This window comes from Nerophis lumbriciformis, linkage group LG05 (genome assembly GCF_033978685.3).
Source record: "Nerophis lumbriciformis linkage group LG05, RoL_Nlum_v2.1, whole genome shotgun sequence".
Lineage (NCBI taxonomy): Eukaryota > Metazoa > Chordata > Actinopteri > Syngnathiformes > Syngnathidae > Nerophis > Nerophis lumbriciformis.
The window spans coordinates 41,578,284-41,599,549 of NC_084552.2; the positions used below are offsets into that span (position 1 = coordinate 41,578,284).

At 40.0% G+C, this 21,266-nt stretch overlaps 1 protein-coding gene across 45 annotated transcripts in view; it reads right to left on the reverse strand.

The window, feature by feature from the left end:
* Positions 1-21,266, reverse strand: part of LOC133606391 (receptor-type tyrosine-protein phosphatase delta-like) — a 589,160-nt gene that overhangs the window by 426,558 nt on the left and 141,336 nt on the right. The window lies entirely within an intron of this gene.

Here is a 21,266-nt window from a genome sequence, read left to right on the forward strand (position 1 = left end):
TGACTTCTTGGACGCTGAATAGAAAAAGGTTTAAACTTCCTTGGCTCAAATTAAGTCAAGTATTATGACAGAACTTGCTAAAATGTGGTGTTAATCCGGATACAGTCGTGGTCAAAAGTAAATTGTTGTTTCATCTGACATCACATCATACTTACCAACCTTGAGACCTCCGATTTCGGGAGGTGGGGTGTGGGGGCGTGGTCGGGAGTGGGGCGGGGCGTGGTTGGGGGCGTGGTTAAGAGGGGAGGAGTATATTGACAGCTAAAATTCACCAAGTCAAGTATTTCATACATATATATATATATATATATATATATATATATATATATATATATATATATATATATATGTATATATATATATATATATATCTACATCCTGAAAATCTGCAAACAAAACTGTGTTTAGATAATTGATACTTCAAACTTGCATAAATAAATATTGAGGAATATAACATAACATGGCTTCTGAGAGTTTCAAAATGTAATGAATACAATGCTAAAGTTGTTGATAAACAAGCAATTATTTTAATAATTAAATATGGTCATTTTAAATGAATTATTATGATAATTTAAAATCAATTATTTCAAATATGTTTATTTTAATGTATAATTATATGGCTGGATGTAATAAGGAGTCAGGAAAAAAATACAAATAAAATAAAATTAATTTTGATGTTTTTAGCAAAATATAGTAAACATGTATTTAATTATTTTTTTTTTTAATTAATAAATATATTTATTTTTAGGTAAGATAAACATAATAATACAATGTATCTCTAGTCTGGATGATTTAGTTCTTGTCACCCTGTTGTCCTCCCGTCATGAAAAAAGGCTGTCCTCACTCAGGTCCGCATGGAGCTGGAGGGGGCGTGGCTTCCAGCTCCGGCTGAAAATCGGGAGATTTTCGGGAGAATATTTGTCCGGGGAGGTTTTTGGGAGAGGCGCTGAATTTCGGGAGTCTCCCGGAAAATTCGGGAGGGTTGGAAAGTATGCATCACATGGACAAAAAAAAGACCTTCTGGAGGAAAGTTCTGTGGTCAGATGAAACAAAAATTAAGCTAGTTGGCCACAATACCCAGCAATATGTTTGGAGGAGAAAAGGTGAGGCCTTTAATCCCAGGAACACCTAGCCTACTGTCAAGCATGGTGGTGGTAGTATTATGCTCTGGGCCTGTTTTGCTGTCAATGGAACTGGTGCTTTACAGAGAGTAAATGGGACAATGAAAAAGGAGGATTACCTCCAAATTCTTCAGGACAACCTAAAATCATCAGCCTGGAGGTTGGGTCTTGGGCACAGTTGGGTGTTCCAACAGGACAATGACCCCAAACACACATCAAAAGTGGTAAAGGAATGGCTAAATCAGGCTAGAATTAAGGTTTTAGAATGGCCTTCCCAAAGTCCTGACTTAAACATATAGACAATGCTGAAGAAACAAGTCCATGTCTGAAAACCAACAAATTTAGCTGAACTGCACCAATTTTGTCAAGAGGAGTGGTCAAAAATGCAACCAGAAGCTTGCCAGAAGCTTGTGGATGGCTACCAAAAGCGCCTTATTGCAGTGAAACTTGCCAAGGGATATATAACCAAATATTAACATTGCTGTATGTATACTTTTGACCCAGCAGATTTGGTCACAGTTTCAGTAGATCCATAATAAATTCATAAAAGAACCAAACTTCATGAATGTTTTTTGTGACCAACAAGTATGTGCTCCAATCACTCTATCACAAAAAAAAAATAAGAGTTGTAGAAATGATTGGAAACTCAAGACAGCCATGACATTATGTTCTTTACAAGTGTATGCAAACTTTTGACCACGACTGCATATGCTAATCCGGGCAAAATACGGAAAGAGGAGTTATTTTGGCTACAGTGAAACCATTCTCTAACAGGAATACACAAATATACTGAGAATTGAGACCGATGAAAGGTGAAAGGGCTGGTTAAATTTTCATGATGAACTTGCTAAAGAAGTTCTCTATTCGCCACATTAGCTACAATGGAAGCCCTGCCCAAGTGCTTTTCTAGTCGTAATTTTGTTGCATGCTACTCATCTTCTATGGTTTGTTTTTTTTCCTCATCCGTTGCTCCCGCTCTATCAAACAACATGGAGATATTATCTCAAGCCCAGGTGCTTGTGCTGCCTCTTAAATTCAGACGTATAAGTCCCTGTCGTCAACGTCCCCCGGGTCCAATTTTCCCCGGCAGCAAGCTTCAAGGTCTTGAGCTGAGCTCTGTGTTTAGTTACATTACGTCGGTAAGAGCGGATGTGTGTCAAAGCTGAATGGTAATGAGTGCAGACCGACCACCTCCCACCACTCTACCCCGCTGAAAATAGATTTGCTCGCACATGCTAAACAGATATTGTAATCACGTCCTCCCCATCAGAATATTTGGAGATCAAATGGAAAATGCGACTGCAACAAGCACTGTATAGAAAAATGATCGGAACAATCTGACCTTTAAAACCGAGCACTCATTTGATCTTTGACACAATACTTGTATCATCTTGTGTAAGATACATAGAAAACCAACAGAGTTCTTTCCTTGGAGGAGAATTGAGCCTTATTCTAGAGTGCCGAATGGAAAACTCTACCAACTTCCCTTTGACCATCAAACTTACTGATCTCAACTTCTTTCTGAGCATTGATTTGACCTTTGACTCAGCTACCTGTGTCATCTTGTATCAGATACATAGACCATCAATAAAGTTATTTCCTTGGTGGAGAATTTAGTGTTTGGCAAAAGAGCAAAATAGAGAACTGTACTAAATTCCTTGGATCATTAAATGTACTGATCTCAACCTTTAACTGAGCTCTGATTTGACTTTTAGCTCAGCAACCTGTGTCATCTTTTAAAAATGTAATTGGGTGCTTGCCATAATGAAGAAATAATCCTGCAATATTTCTACACCAGATAAAAGATGTGCGGGTGCCCATTTAAAAAAATGTTCGGATCCAACCTTTAATTTCAGCCCATCTTGTGTAAGATACGGAACATATTCAAAGGATTCTTGCCGTGATGGACTGGGGGAACATTTTAACTGCTAAAGTCGGAATGGGTGCCAAATTTGGTTATTTTATATGTGCCGACCAATGTGCTACCATGTACTGATTCATGTCAAATCAAACGTGCAGTATTTCGATTTGTTCGTTGCCCGAGACGTCACATCCTGTCGCAAACTGTTCACCGGCTCAGAGACTTCGGGGGGAAACATGCACTCAGACAAACTGCATTTAATTAATGTTGCAATGTTTATACCAACGAAGCATGCTGATAGAAAACGCTCAATCAGCTCCTTGTATAAAGTACCTTGAATCCTTGAATTTAATCTATGATTAGCATTACCAATATTACATGGTGTTTCACCTCCAAATTTGGTAATAAAAACTGCAACTCAGATGCCCATTGCAATTAAACATATATTGTGTAATAAGTACAATACTTACAGTACAAACATTTTGTAGGCCTTGGCATAAGACTAACCTGGCACATTCAGCTTCATGGCTAATCCTAGCTAGGTAACAACCCATAGCCTACTACTACTACTAAAACTACCATCCATTGACTTTGAATTGCAACTGCATGCAAATCCTACTACATAATACAGTACAGTACTTGCAAATGACACTCAGAAGGGTAAGAAAACAATATATACAAACCGGCCAGCAGTGATCATATTATGTCACTGTTAAATGTTAAGTGGCCTAGTGGTTAGAGTGTCCGCCCTGAGATCGGTAGGTTGTGAGTTCAAACCCCGGCCGAGTCATACCAAAGACTATAAAAATGGGACCCATTACCTCCCTGCTTGGCACTCAGCATCAAGGGTTGCAATTGGGGGTTAAATCACCACAAAATGATTCCCGGGCGCGGCCACCGCTGCTGCCCACTGCTCCCCTCACCTCCCAGGGGGTGATCAAGGGTGATGGGTCAAATGCAGAGAATAATTTCGCCACACCTAGTGTGTGTGTGACAATCATTGGTACTTTAACTTTTTAACTTTTAAATAAAAAATTGTTAAACAATTAACATTTATCATCACATGAACACACAAAAGTACAGAAAATTGGTACCGTTGAGTACCGGCATCGATTCCAAGGTACTGGTATTTGGTACCGTAACAATTCAAATGTGAAAGGTACCTGTCCTACAGAACCGGTTAAATTTTGCCGCGAATCTGAATTAAATGCAAATACAAGAGTGCCGTATTCTGCGCTTTTGTTACAATGAAACCAATCCCTCCACTCCCGAATGTAAATGATCAAATCCTGTTCCCGTACGCCTGCTTTTTAAAGTAAGGATGGACAAATCACCTGTTCGATCTGATGCTAATCACAAAAAGAGGTGTTAACTTTTTGGTAAAAACGTGTTACAATTACTCTGTTATATTTACTTAAGTACATTTAGGAAAAATTGTACCTTTCAATGTCAATTTAATGCAACATACTTTTTACTTTTACAAAAAGAAGCGCTAAATTGACTCTGTTACTTTGAGTTATATTCTGTTCGCTACTATTACAACTTGAACTACGTATATGTTTTTTTTGTTTTTGTTTTTGAGACTTCTGCTTCTTTTATGACTCCTTTTCACCAATCCAACATGACCCCTACAATTCACCAATTAAACTGAGCCTGGCAGTCGCTTGACCGCACACAAAATGTTGACGGACGCAAACTGAAGCAAAGTGGCAAACTTTCGTGAAGTTCGGCATTCTCCGTGCATTCACTCAATCAGAATTGAACTGTCAGTTTGTCTTAGAAGATGTTTCATCCAAGCAGGGTTCTTGAGTTCATGCTCATAGACTTAGTTTAGACTGATCTAGTCAAGGCATTCAATATTAGACAACTTGGATTGGTCAGATCTAGTCAAATCTAAGAATGTGCGCATGGACTGATGAAAAATGCGGCGGCTAGACTTTTGACAAGAACAAGAGAGTTTGATCATTTTACGCCTATACTGGCTCACCTGCACTGGCTTCCTGTGCACTTAAGATGTGACTTTAAGATTTTAAGATTTTACTACTTACGTATAAAATACTACACAGTCTAGCTCCAGCCTATCTTGCCGATTGTATTGTACCATATGTCCCGGCAAGAAATCTGCATTCAAAGAACTCCGGCTTATTAGTGATTCCCAGAGCCCCAAAAAAGTCTGCAGGCTATAGATCGTCTTCTATTCGGGCTCCAGTACTATGGAATGCCCTCCCGGTAACAGTTAGAGATGCTACCTCAGTAGAAGCATTTAAGTCCCATCTTAAAACTCATTTGTATACTATAGCCTTTAAATAGACCCCCTTTTTAGACCAGTTGATCTGCCGTTTCTTTTCTTTTCTCCTCTGCCCCCCTCGCCCTTGTGGAGGCGAGAGACACAGGTCCGGTGGCCATGGATGAAGGGATGGCTGTCCAGAGTCGGGACCCGGGGTGGACCGCTCGCCTGTGCATCGGTTGAGGACATCTCTGCGCTGCTGACCCGTCTCCGCTCAGGATGGTCTCCTGCTGGCCCCACTATGGACTGGACTTTCACAATATTATGTCAGACCAGCTCAACGTCCATTGCATCCGGTCTCCCCTTGGGTCACCCACATCTGCGGTCCTCTCCCAGGTTTCTCATAGTCATTCACATCGACGTCCCACTGGGTTGTGAGTTTTTCCTTGCCCTTATTTGAGCTCTGTACCGCGGATGTCGTTGTGGCTTGTGCAGCCCTTTGAGACACTTGTGATTTAGGGCTATATAAATAAACATTGATTAATTGATTGACATTGAAGCCTGCCCGTATGAGAGGTGAAACGTCTTCTAAGACAAACTGAACAGCCCAGATGCGATCGATGAAATCCTTAAGAATACAATGACCTGAGTGAAGAAGAACATCCATAGACATGAAATCTAGCAGAAATAAAATGGAAGAAACGTCGGTGTGCGACTCGCAGTCAAAACAGGCAGAACACCACGGAAATCATTTTTAACCTTACAGTCTACAAAAAGAACATAAGCTTAGAAATGTCCACATTCCATCTTACAATAATTCCTCTTTGAGAAAAGACATAGCAGTAAGTTGTAGATTTTGTTTCCATATAATTTAGCTGCACATATGCTAACATTAATAACTGTCAAATTTGCATATTTTGTGGTACATACTGTACATGTTGTAGTCTCAAATGATATTTTGAGGCCCCCACCTTAATATTAAAGTGTAATGTTAGTGCGGTCCGCAAGTTTTATATGAATGGTACTTTACAGTGTTGTGTGCGAAGATGAACGAACCGAACAATCATGGTGGGGTATGTGGCTCTTGGGGGCGGGACATCGACTGGGCTTGATGCAAGCAGAGAAACATTTGTCAATGAGTGAAAGTTACAGCAGAGTTTCCATGGAGAGTTTTCTTCCGTCCCTGGCTGGCTGCCTCGCTTCTATTGGTCACACGCGGACTTTCGTCCCATGGGCTGCGTTCACAACACTTCCAAAAAAAGTGTTTTAAGTTGCTGCCCAATAGGACATTATACGTAGATATGTCTCTCTTTGGCAAACATAAATCAAAGGGATGCGTACTCGGCAGAATAAAAGAAAAGTAAGAAACTTAATGTAGCCTAATGTAGTCTGCAGTCACTTAGCGACGCCTGTCCGTCGCCATTCCTCAATATCCTTGACCAATTAATGGGTCTTTTTTTTTAAACTTTCATTTGAATTGCTTCACACGAACACTACATTTATTTCTGTATGATGTCATTTGTTTTTTTTTTGTTTCTATGACTACGTTTACAGTAACAACAGTGTCAGCACAGCTGATAACACTCTGAGACAGTCTCCTTTTTGCACTTGCTGTCCCGGTACTTTCTACCGTCTACAAATGCCTCGGTGTTCATGTCATCATGAAAGACATGAACATCGAGAGCAAAAACAAAGGAGACTGCTCGCGGGCTATTATGCGCTGACCGCCATGCAGCTGTCACAGGAAAAAGAAGCGGAAATGATGCACATTGCGGAAATAACGTTCTCTGCGCATTTGTTTTATCTATTATTTCCATCCTATTTTGTGTTAAAAAGTAAAAGTAAAGACATTTGAGAAGATTGGTATTTTTTTTAATACAGCTTTTTTTGTGGAGTACCTGATGCGGCCCAGCCTCACCCAGACTCTCTGCCTCCAGCAGCCCCCAGGTAAAATTGGTTTGAGACCCCTGCTCTACATACTGTAATCCAGGGGTGCCCATTACACCGATTGCGAGCTACCGGTCAATCGTGGAGGCTGTCTCAGTCGACCGCCAGCCAGGCATTAAAAAAATAGACTCAAAAATTTGCGATCATGAAACTTCACTATGACGTCACTTTCGTCACTTGATTGACATTCACGGCACCCGAGGGTCTTGTGAGATGACGCTGGCTGCTGCGAGCCCAGTGTGAAGGAAAAAAAGATCGTCAGGAAGGCGAGAAACACTTTTTATTTCAACCGTACCTCCCGTCAAAAGCCTAAAGACTGGCCGCACAGTTCCTGTCGTCACAATAAAAGCGCTGCTCTATCCTGCCTGCGCTAACAAAATAAGAGTCTCCGAAAGCTAGCAAAAACAAGCTAGCAAGCCACAGAGTTTGCCGTCAATGTATTTTTTGTAAAGTGCATAAATAGGAGTATGGAAGCTGGACAAATAAGATTCCAAAACCAACCACTTCAATGTGGTATTGGACAGAAAGGAGGATTTTTTTTTCTCCTCCATTTGAAAATGTGGATGTTATCATCACTACTCTCTGATTCCAATCAATGCAAGTCATCAGAATCAGGTAATACACCAACTTATAGTCTTGTCTTCATGAAAGAAAGGAATCTATATGTGTTAAACATGCTTGTATTATTATTAAACACCTTTAACTTGATAACAAAAACCTCTTTTTCATAAATAAAAAAAATATAAATGATATATAGGAATGCGGCAGATCCCATCGACTTGGTCCTTTAAAAAGTAGCTCGCCTGCAGGAAAAGTGTGGGCACCCCTGCTGTAATCTCTCTCTCTTTTTTACATGTACTTGATTCATATTACTCCAAAGGAACATCCATTTTACTCGACTAAAATGTGTACCCATTCCCCTCCACCTCTGCCTATTTTGCACAAATTACACCATCCACCTGTTCCAGAATGCAAATGGCAGAATCCTACTGACAAAAGTAAGGATGGACACCTTAATTTAAATTTGGTGCAAATACAGTTAACATGTGAATACTGGAATTCTGCAATTACATGTTGAAGGTTCCACCAGGTCCAAAGATCCACAAGGTTATCGATTATCGAGTCTTACATTTCAAGTGGAGGTAGCCTAAGTGGATTCAAGCAGTGAGACAAAACAGAAAGGGAGGATTCACATGGGACAATCTGAAGCTACTGAGGCTTCTGTGAGTAAAAGATGGAGGACACATTTTTTACCCTCTATCTCCTTCCTGTTTTAGGCAGATAAGCTTCTTCCAAGGGTCTTAGTTATGCTGTGTGGAACCTGCAGCATCGACATGAAAACTTTTGACAAGGAGGCGGTGGGGAAAAAATGTCTGAGGAATCCTTTGCTCGGGTAATCTTTTCTCTTATTGACAAGAAGGATTTGGGCAAGAGGTCAGTTATACGAAGCAAACGTTCAGCATGTAAACCTGGAAGTTGGGGTAAAGCCAACCGTCTAACTATTTGACGAGCCAAAGAAAAATGGGACTACCGGGATGGGTGAATTAAAAAAATAGGCTTTGGACGCAGTTCCTGATAAATAGGTTGTACTTGTATAGCGCTTTTCTACCTTCAAAGTACTCAAAGTACTTAGACACTATTTCCACATTCACCCATTCACACACACATTCACACACTGATGGTGGGAGCTGCCATGCAAGGCCCTAACCACGACCCATCAGGAGCAAGGGTGAAGTGTCTTGCTCAAGGACACAACGGACGTGACTCGGTTGGTAGTAGGTGGGGATTGAACCAGGAACCCTCAGGTTGCTGGCACGGCCTCTCTCCCAACCTCGCCACGCCGTCCCCTGATGTCGCCTTGTGTTAGGCACGATGAAGTCAATAGGGTTCTGGAAGAAATGGATAAATATTTGGAGATCTGCCAGATTCACTGAAAATCAATAGGGTAATTGCTCTATTGGAGATCTAGTACAGGGAAATTTGGAGAGGGGAAGAAGCCTGCTCAGTGGCCTTGTGGTTAGAGTGTCCGCCCTGAGATCGGTAGGTCGTCAGTTCAAACCCTGGCCAAGTCATACCAAAGACTATAAAAATGGGACCCATTACCTCCCTGCTTGGCACTCAGCATCAAGGGTTGGAATTGGGGGTTAAATCAACAAAATGATTCCCGAGCGCGGCCACCGCTACTGCTCACTGCTCCCCTCACCTCCCAAGGGGTGGAACTAGAGGAGGAGTCAAATGCAGAGAGTAATTTCACCACACCTAGTGTGTGTGACTATCTGTGGTACTTTAACTTTTAACTTCAAGACTGACTGAAACATATTTCAACTTCCTTACCCATAATAGGTCAAATGTTGAAAATTAACTTGGGTGAGTTTCTGAATGCTTAAAGAGCAGAGGAAATGTGTCACTTGTCAGATGCTAAAAGATCAATAGGGTTGCCTTGACAGATTTGTGGCTGCTCGAGTGCCGAATTGATCTTTGACTTAGAGCCTCCTCTTGTCAGAACTGATTTAAAATCGATACGATCCATGCACTGACATTGATTAATAATAACCTGATTGTCTGAAGATGATTAAGTTATATTTGCAAGTGATCTGGCAGGAGTCCTCTGAGGACACAACTGGATTATTCATGTCAGTCTATTTGGGCTGGAGTACAGAACAAGAGAGAGAGAGAGAGAGAGAGAGAGAGAGAGAGAGAGAGAGAGAGAGAGAGAGAGAGAGAGAGAGAGAGAGAGAGAGAGATACAGTACCAAAACAGACAGCAGGGACCTCATTTAACAAGAGTTGCGTGGATCCATCCATCCATTTTCTACTGCTTGTTCCTTACAGGGTCGTGGGGGGTGCTTTAGCCTGTCCCAGCTGCATTCGGGCGGGAGGCAGGGTACACCCCTGGACAAGTCGCCACCTCATCACAGGGCCAATAAAGATAGACGGACAACTTTCACACTCACATTCACACACTAGGGCCAATTTAGTGTTGCCAATCAACCTATCCCCAGGTGCATGTCTTTGGAGGTGGGAGGAAGCCGGAGTACCCGGAGGGAACCCACGCAGTCACGGGGAGAACATGCAAACTCCACACAGAAAGACCCCAAGCCCAGGATCGAACACAGGACCTTCGTATTGTGAGGCGCACGTACTAACCCCTGGCCACCGTGCTGCCGAGTTGCATGGATTTCCTACTAAAAATACATGTACGTTCAAATCCAGAAAACAACATACGCAAGTAAAAATTCAGATGCATAAAAGTTTGCGCATGTGCAAATCCAAGCACATTCCTTTTTGACGTTGCAATCAACTTAAAATTAACCGCAGACTTGTGCGCCGGGGCCCTGCCTTCTTATAAATGGGCAAACCGTCTTGAAAGTGTGTTTGAGCTGGGCAAGCTACGCCAGATCACAAGTCAGTAGGAGGTTGTTATTTCTCGTGTTTTGAGCAAATGCAACCTGTTTTTAAAAACTGAACACAGGCCGAAAAAAATAAGAAATGGTCGGGTCAGGAAGAGGGTGAAGAAGAAGATAGATAAGTGTGACCAAAACTGAGTCGGGGAAATTAGTGCTGCATCGCGTTGGAAAAGATAGTCGCTGTAATGACACGTAAAACTTTAGCAAGGGTGGGTGACTCGGATTACCCTCAATATAAATACAGTTTGTGTAATTTACAACACAATGTGTTCATACAGCTCACAGCCAGATTAGAGTTTCATGTGAAAATGATGTACCGGTAATATGGATAAGCTCCACCCCCCCAGTATCCCGAAAGCCGAATGCATGGATTTGTTTGAAATCTTTTACATTTTTAACATGCCAGCATACTTTGTAAGGTGCATAATATTTACCTCACGGTTCTCTCTATAGAGACTCACCACGCTTTACATGATGAAACCCATTATTTACAGTTAGCGTGGGTGGCACTGGGAGCAAGGGAGAAGTGTCTTGCCCAAGGGCGCAACAGCTGTGACTAGGATGGCGGAAGCTGGAATCAAACTTGAAACCCTGAAGTTGCTGGCATAGCCACTATACCAATTGAGCCACGCCTTCCCTTTGACATGGCTTTGACGCTTGTTTGAATACTCAATTTATTAGTAGAACACAGGAGAGCTTCTTGCGGTAGCAGCAGTAGTATTTGACATAAATGCAAGTCATTCCTCCAGTGCCATTGTGCCACAACCACCGATGGCGGCTATCCGCCCGATCAGCTAAGATGTGTGGTAGTCACAGAAACACATTGTAACAGCAATAGGTGGAAAAATGATCGTATAAATAAATTAATAGACGTCCTCACAAATATTAATATGAATATGAAGTATTAAATGCATTGACGAAAAAGTGCATTGTGTGTCCTTGCCTCGATTGGTTTTACATTGTTAAAATCAAATGTTGGCAAAGCCCGAACGACCACCTCTGTGTTGCTCAAGTATCCACAGCCTTTAGATATGTACGTACGTCAACCATGAAGTTAGCATGAGGCAGCACACATTTCCATGTCAACGTCAGTCTTAAAACATCTCATCTTTGTCGTGAAAAAGGGCGTACGCCAGGTGTCCTGATAGAACTTTTTCACTTCCGTTATTATACTTATATTGAACCAATACAACATCAGCAGGAAACATACATACTTTTTATTGTTTTTGTAGTGTGGCATGTTAGATAAGGCTTTTTTAAATGAAATTACTCAAACAGAGAACAATGGAGGTATTGAAAAACATCTATTCATTATTTACAGTCTGGAATAGACTTTTGCTCTCTTTAAGTTAAAGTGTTGTAGTAATTGGTATTTTGGCGACACCCAATGGCCGCACTAATTCATGAACGTAAACTCATAACGCAGAAAGTTGAATGATGCGGACATGTTTGTTACTCAATATTTTCTATTACTCTTTTGCATTGGAGACTTTGTATCTGTAAGTAATATGCAACTATAATTACTAGATTATTCATTATACTGACAAATGCCGTGTTTAAGATGTTTTATTCTTCAATTCAAGACACTTATTACGTATGTCTAGCTTGTGCTTAGCTGTTGTGTAGCTGCTCGGTTTTAGTAGCTTATATGTGTTGCGTTTGGAACGCATGGCTGTGATGGTTGTGTTCCCTCCAATGCAGAAAGACAATCAGGAGTAGCGTGCAGGTAGGATTGTGTTTTAATCGTTTAAGGCAGGGCAGAAAATACACAAAAAACTCAGACGCTAAACAAGCGTGGAGCCAAAAATCTAATTGTCACCAAGGGTGAACAGCTAGGAATTCAAGAGTACGGAAAAAAACACTTAAGCGTGGTGAAAACAGGATGCAACGCAAGTGTTGCCAAGAGCGAGCATTGACCCAGCAACTTGTGCTGGGTGACTGAAAACTATTAGGGGGAGTGATTAATCAAAACAGCTGGTGGGAACACTAATTACTAAACAAGGGCAGGTGTGGAGAATTAGTACCCATGGAAACCAACAGTACACAAAAGGAAAGAGGGTACAGCCAGGAAACATAGGAAAACAGCTACTAAACATAAATTACGCCATGACCCGGGTAACGGATCATGACAATATGTTTACCTTTTTTAAATGACTTTATTAAAATATGAGAAAAAAACAACCTTGTGTGCCTATTTGAGGACATTTAGATGTTAACTGTCTGTCCAGCTTTGCACAAGTAAATGTGCAAAGTATGGGAAATTGCAAGGCAATCCGAGACTTGCTTTTTTGCTGATATCAGACCGATATCAGATATCAGTATTGGATCGAGACACCACTATTAGATATGATTTAAAATTGCCAGCGTTTTTGCCCATTACTATATTATTTGGACACTCCATGGTCCAGAGTGCCAAATATAAAACTATACACAATGCCTGTATTAGGTCAAACAAATAAAATAACAAGAAACTGGTGTTGTGCTAAAAGAGCTACCATTTGTATCGGTTTTTTGATTGATTGATTGATTGAGACTTTTATTAGTAGGTTGCACAGTGAAGTACATATTCCGTACATTTGACCACTAAATGGTAACACCCGAATAAGTTTTTCAACTTGTTTAAGTCGGGGTCCACTGATTCATGATACAGCTATATACTATCATAAATATACTATCATCATAATACAGTCATCACACAAGATAATCATCAGGGTGTATAAATTGAATTATTAACATTATTTACAATTCGGGGTGTGGAGGGGGAGGGGGGGTTTAGGTTTGGTTGTTATCATCAGTCATCAACAATTGAGAACAGAGAAATGGATATTGAAACAGTGTAGGTCTGACTTGATAGGATATGTACATCAAGTAGTGGACATAGAGAGAGAGAGAGAGAGAGAGAGAGATCCTGAAGGCATAAGAAAAATATCTGCATTTGATTGTTTACATTTGATTATTAACAACAATCCGGGGAGGGTGTTAGTTTAGGGTTGAAGTTGCCTGGAGGTGTACTTTTATTGCGGTTTTGAAGGAGGATAGAGATGCCCTTTCTTTTATACCTGTTGGGAGCGCATTCCAGTAATAGGTTGTGCATTGTTTGAGGAAAAAATACCCTACAATATTTGGTGATTAGATAAAAAAATGTGACTGCTAGAGTGCTGATAAGAAAAATGTACCAACTTCCTTAACCCATATTATGTGAAAAATTAAACAACAACAACAAGGTTCAGTTCCTGAATGCTTGAAGAACAATTGAAATCAATACGGATGCTGAAAGATTTTTGTCTTGACAGATTTGTGGCTGTCGATTTGATCTTTGACTCGGGGCCTGCATGTGTCAGACCTGATTCAAGATCAATACGGACAATGCGCTAACGTCAAATAATAATCTGATTGTCTGAAGATGGCCAAGTGATATTTGCGAGCAATCTGACAGCAATCCTCAGAGGACACTACTGGTTTATTTATGTCGACCCATCTGGGTTTAGGTACAGAACGAGAGAATGGACAGCAGGGACGAAGCGGGGAGACAATACGCCTGCGTTGTTGGTCAATTTAGATTACAACAAGAGCATGGTGGACCTTGTTTCTTCAGTCACCATTTAACCTGTTCACCAGTGCAAAAGGGGGACAGCTGTCACAATACTGGAACAAAATGGCCAAGCCTGGATGAGCTCCAAACTAACGTTGACAGAGAGGAGAAGAAGGTGTGAGGACGGTGCTGCTGCTGTATAATCAGCGATCCTTCCATCTGAGCTGTGATTGCAAAGTTGCATTAGCAAGGCTGCGACAGAGGCTACAGATGGCTCGGGATCACACAGACTGCGGCAAGAAGCTTGAATAAGTCAGGATGCCAGATCGGCTCCGAAAACTTCAGGGACATCCATTTCTTTATGTGTGAGTGTATATATATATATATATATATATATATATATATATATGTATATATATATATATATATATATATATATATATATATACACACACATGCATATATACACTAGGGTTGTACGGTATACCGGTACTAATAAAGTACTGTGATACTAATTGATTAAAATCGGTACTATACTGCCTTTGAAAAGTACCGGTACCGTTCTTTCATCTGAATACCACTGTGCGGAGGTGACTATAGAACCGAGGCGCATGATGTTGAGTGTGTCAAAACGCACACACAAAGCGCATACAAGCAATGACATCTTGGAGAGGAAGAATAGCAAAAGACGTCAATTCTACTGGTGATGAAAGATGCAATGGTCAGAAACTCACTGACCTTTTATATACACACATTAATTACAAATGAACAGGTCACAGGTGAGGATTGGAACCTTGATTAACCATTCAAACCTATTTGTGTCAACTTTTGTGCATGTTATCAGATCATAGTCACTGGAGTATGTAAACTTTTGATCAGGATCATTTGGGTACTTTCTTTAGTCATTTTTATTTAAAAATAGTAAACACAGTTGTTTGCCAATAAATAGCTTCACACAACCATTAAGCATGAGTGGAAGAAAGGTTTCTATGTTATCATTCATATTCTCTGAAGAATAGCCAAGAAATCATAAATTCTCCCTGGGTATATATATATATATATATATATATATATATGTATGTATATAGGCATATGTATATGTATATATGTATACATATATATGTATGTATGTATACACACATATATACATACATACATATATACACATACATACATATATACATACATACGTATATGTATATATACATATGTATACATATATATATATATATATATATATATATATATATATATTTATTTGTATATATATATATATATATATATGTATATATACACATTTTATATATATATATATATATATATATATGTATATATTTATATGTGTATATATATATATATATATATATATATATATATATATATATACACATACATACATATACACATTATTATTATATACATATACACATTATTATATACACATATAGTACAGTACTTTGATGAAGTTTTATCCATAACTCTTTTTCTCCTTTGTAAAGTAAATACAACTCAATTTAAAGCAAGTGAGCAAAATATATACAAATTCTTATATATATATATATATATACATATATATATATATATATATATATATATATATATATATATATATATATATATATATATATATAATTTGTATATATTTTGCTCACTTGCTTTAAATTAAGTTGTATTTATTTTACAAAGGAGAAGAGTTATGGATAAAACTTCATCAAAGTACTGCTTGAGTGTGTCGTTTTCTCTACAGCAGATGTTCCCTTCCTCACCACAGCTGCCTCTTGTTTGACATCGCTCCGAATCGCTCGGTTGCTACAGCCCCTCTATTTACTGAAAGAAGAGGAAAGTATGCATCTGCTGTGTTTTAAAGAAGAAAAGCAAACAAACACGGTTGCCAACTTGAACACTTGATTGGATGCAGCTATGATTGACTTTAATGGTCAAAGAGCCAATGTACTGACTTTCATAGCCTAAATTAGTATCAACGGGGTTCTTGCCATGATAGAGAAATACATCCACACAGTCTGAGTATCTCTATTGCAGTAAGTGCAATGTGTTAGTTTGCACATGGTATTTAGGACTTACTATATTTGCAAATTAGGCCTTTGACTGTAAAATTGCAGTTTGCCACAGGCTAAGCCAAGCGATGCCAAAGTGTCTGATTGCTAACCAATCAAACTCATTGCCGTTCAACTTTTCTGGCATCTTAATTTATCACCTTTTCCTTGACTGACACCCTGACTCAACTTGGGGTACGCTTGGTAGCGAGAGAGAGCTTTTGGTTTTAGGTCTCCAAAAGTGAGTTAAATTTTGTTTAAGAAAAAGAACAGCAATGAGGCAAGGGTTACTTTGGAGCTCGTTTTTAACTTTTAACAAGTTAAAATGTAATAATTTTATAGTTACACTATCTATGATCAAATAATAGTACCGTATTTTTCGGACTATAAGGCGCACTTAAAATCCTTTCACTTTCTCAAAAATCGACAGTGCGCCTTATAACCCGGTGCGCCTAATGTACGGAATAATTCTGGTTGTGCTTACCGACCTCGAAGCTATTTTATTTGGTATGTGGTGTAATGATAAGTGTGACCAGTAGATGGTAGTCACACATAAGATATACATGTAGACTGCAATATGACGCCAGAAAACAACACCAAAACTTTAAATGTTCCATTGAAAATATAGAACATTACACACGGCACTCCAAAATCTGTCAAAATGTTTTAGTATGACTTTGAAGCCGCTCCACTTGATGGATTGTGGGCCCATTACGGAAACCGTAGTCAAAGATACAAGTATTACTATGGTGTGTGTATAAGGACTGCAAAATGGCATCCATTAGCAGACATATCGTTTGGCATTTTGTTTCCCAATTTTATGCAAAACCAACTTTTCTTACCTTCTGGTACCTGCTGATGTGTATTTGAGATCTGCATAAGTCCTGAAAATTTGCGCATGTCTGCCACTGTAGTCCGTGCCGATGCCGTAGTCGATAAGCTTCTTCTTTTTCACTATCTTCTTGTTATGTGACATTCATCCTCTGCTATTGCCATTTCTAATACAAAGTAGAGTAAAGTTCTAACTTATATCTTGCTAAAACATACCGGTGTAGTGAGTTTACATTATTCACCCATGGAACTTTAGTTATTAGAGAGTTCCAGTCGGACGTTTTTTTCACGGGACACATTTCCGGCGTTGTTGAGCCACGGATGAGGAGATGCTGCTCCGTTATTGATTTAAGTAAAGTCTGAATGTCATTAAAACAGTGAGCTCCATCTTTTGACACTTCTTCCACTCCCATCCTTGCACGCTACACCTCTACAACAAAGATGACGGGGGGAAGACGCTGTCGAAGGTGAGCCACGTAAATAAGACCGCCCACAAAACGGCGCATCCTGAAGCGACTGTCAGAAAGCGACTTGAAGATGATCTGTAAAACATAATCTATGCAACATTTTGACCAAAGCACCACTATTACATGTTATGTAGACGACAAGGAAGGGTTTTCAATTTGGAAAAAAAAATCATAATATGACCTTTTTAATGCGCCTTATAATCCGGTGCGCCTTTTGCATGAAAAAAGACCTGACTCGACCCGCTCATCGACAATGCCCCTTATAATCCGGTGCGCCCTATGATCCAGAAAATATGGTAGTTCTACTACTTTGCACCTGTGTTTTCCTCAGAAATGTATTGGAACAAAGTCAACTATGTGAACTACTACATCACCAATCCCCAATTAGAAACACCACAGCTTAGTGGGTCACAAAGTGTACAATAGTCAGCTATGTGACTCACTAACATAACAAGCTAGGCTACGTGTGTGATGTATTAAAGGGGAACATTATCACAATTTCAGAAGGGTTAAAACCATTAAAAATCAGTTCCCAGTGGCTTATTTTATTTTTCAAAGTTTTTTTCAAAATTTTACCCATCACGCAATATCCCTAAAAAAAGCTTCAAAGTGCCTGATTTTAACCATCGTTATATATACCCGTCCATTTTCCTGTGACGTCACATAGTGATGCCAATACAAACAAACATGGCGGCTAGAACAGCAAGGTATAGCGACATTAGCTCGGATTCAGACTCGGATTTCAGCGGCTTAAGCGATTCAACAGATTACGCATGTATTGAAACGGATGATTGTAGTGTGGAGGCAGGTAGCGAAAACGAAATTGAAGAAGAAACTGAAGCTATTGAGCCATATCGGTTTGAACCGTATGCAAGCGAAACCGACGAAAACGACACGACAGCCAGCGACACGGGAGAAAGCGAGGACGAATTCGGTGATCGCCTTCTAACCAACGATTGGTATGTGTTCGTTTGGCATTAAAGGAAACTAACAACTATGAACTAGGTTTACAGCATATGAAATACATTTGGCAACAACATGTACTTTGAGAGTGCAGACAGCCCAGTTTTCATCAATTAATATATTCTGTAGACATACCCTCATCCGCTCTCTTTTCCTGGGGGTCTGGCGGCAGATTTCTTTGACTTTATCGTTGGAAATGCATCTGCTTTGAGTGTCGCAGGATATCCGCACATTCTTGCCATCTCTGTCGTAGCAAAGCTTTCGTCTGTAAAGTGTGCGGAACAAACGTCCAATTTCTTGCCACTTTCGCATCTTTGGGCCACTGGTGCAACTTGAATCCGTCCCTGTTCGTGTTGTTACACCCTCCGACAACACACCGACGAGGCATGATGTCTCCAAGGTACGGAAAACAGTCGAAAAAGCGGAAAATAACAGAGCTGATTTGACTCGGTGTTTGAGAAAATGGCGGATTGCTTCCCAATGTGACGTCACGTTGTGAATAGAAATGCGTTTAATTCGCCAAAATTCACCCATTTAGAGTTCGGAAACCGGTTAAAAAAATATATGGTCTTTTTTCTGCAACATCAAGGTATATATTGACGCTTACATAGGTCTGGTGATAATGTTCCCCTTTAAGTCCAGATTTAGCGGGAAGAAAACACAGAAAAACGCAGCTATGTGAAGAACTACACTACCTAATTAAAATGCACTGACTCCATGTTCCATGGAAAGTTTTTAGAAAACGTTGAGGAAAAAAATGTCACCTGCAGTATCTGAACCACTACAATTTCAGCGATCAAGTATCAATACACAAGCTGATTAGGTCGTGTTGTCTTTTTCAGAAATGTAATGAGGATAATGTACAAAAGAAGCATTTACGTGACAACCACGATGAATGTAGTATTTTCTATCAAGCAAGACGTTTTTTAAAGAGCGTACCAAGGGGACAGTTGGCGTCTTCTAACAGTCAAACAGATAATTGGGCATGATGAGTAAACAGAGCGGCTGCAAGACGCCGACGGGCTTGTTATTGCTTTTTAATTCCCCTCAGCGCCTCGCTCCGAGAACATTTCAACCGGTGCGAGGCCAGGTGCAGTCATTACAACAGGACAGATGGACGGGCAGAAGTGGCGCTCGCCCCCTCTTGCAAGGGAACACGGTGGCTGGCATATGTGGACCCATCATCAATAACCACCTTTCACCCTGTAGTTCCAATGGAGGTAATAAGAAGGCCCATGCAAGAGTCGTATATAGACTGAACGGCAGTTGCAGTGTCACGCATGTTTAAGTGGTGCAGACTCCTTTTCATATCGCCAATTCGGCTCCTTTGAAAATTCATTAAAATACTTCCAGTCCCCCACCGTCTGCACCAGGCTATAGCAGCTGGGGAAAATGCAGAGAGATGAAAATTCCGACACAGGCAAAAGCATGTGGGATGAGCCCCCAGACATGGAGAGAACCACTGATACGCTGTGTTTGAACTTTATTTACTCCTCATGCAAAGGTTGGGTTTCAAATGAGATTGCAGGATGAAAAAATAAATAAATAAATAATAGTGGAGGTTGTGCTCTGGTTGAAATTTGGAAGACAACTCGAAAGCATTGCATAAGTAGACAGAAAAAGGACAATCCCTTGGAGGGCTCATTAAAACACCGCAAACATTATTTAGGAATTAACACTGGAATTACAAACTGGCCTGTAATGCTGATAAATCGGAATTGTTGATGCGGCATGCATGAATAATCATCATCACAATCCCATACCAGGGGAAAAAAATGCCTCAATGTTCTCATTTGTGTCTTTGATTCCAGGGTGAACCAGTTTTCTGGGCGGCACCATAATAGTTCATCCATAACGACTTTGCTTTCTGGGGATTTTGCATTTTTGTGCTCAGAAATTGTGAATGTTTACACTGAACATGGAGCTTGGTTGTTTATGATCTACAGTGGTTCACATCGCTGACCTTTGTTCACTTCCTCCCTCCAAAAAAACCCAAAAAACTAGTTATTCATAGTTTGATGTTGATAGTGTAGTGTTTGACTTGGCGGACCTTTGTCATTTTTATTCCAATAGTTTCCTTTTATTTTTAATTCCAGGAACCTTTACATCGAGATCTTAGCTGGGGTATTTGTTTTTTACTCTTGGTGAATCTTCATACAGCATTTTTGTGTGCACATCTTCTGTAAATGTTTCCAAAACATGACATGGTTTACCCTGCTATGAGGTGGCGACTTGTCCAGGGTGTACCCCGCCTTCCGCCCGATTGTAGCTGAGATAGGCTCCAGCGCCCCCCGCGACCCCGAAGGGAATAAGCGGTAGAAAATGGATGGATGGATGGATGGACATGGTTTACTGAACTGCTGCTTTTATATGAAATAAAATGTTTTCTAAAATCTGGATTTTTTTTTTAAGAAGGAAAATGGAATTTGGGTGTTTATAATCTGCCGCAGAATCAAATCAAATCAAATCAGTTTAATGGTTCTTCACATAGATGTCTTTTCTGTACTTTTCCCCAAATAAATTCAAGAAACTTTACTAGGAACATGTTAGCTTGGTTGTTATAGTTTCCTGTTGACAGTGTAGTGATTCACTTTGCGGACTTCTGTGTATTCTTTTAAAAACATTTCCAGGATTTCTACATATGAGCCAGTGTTTTGTTGAATCCCAGGAGCCTTTACATGGGGTATTCATTGTTTGCTTTTAGTTATGCTTCACCCAGCAGTTTTATGCATATTTTCTGTAGATGTTCCCAAAACATAACGTGGTTAACTGAACAGCTGTTTTAATATGTGCACAATTTCTTCCAAAACCTGGATTATTTTTTTTTTTTACATTGAAAATGGAGCTTTGTTATTAC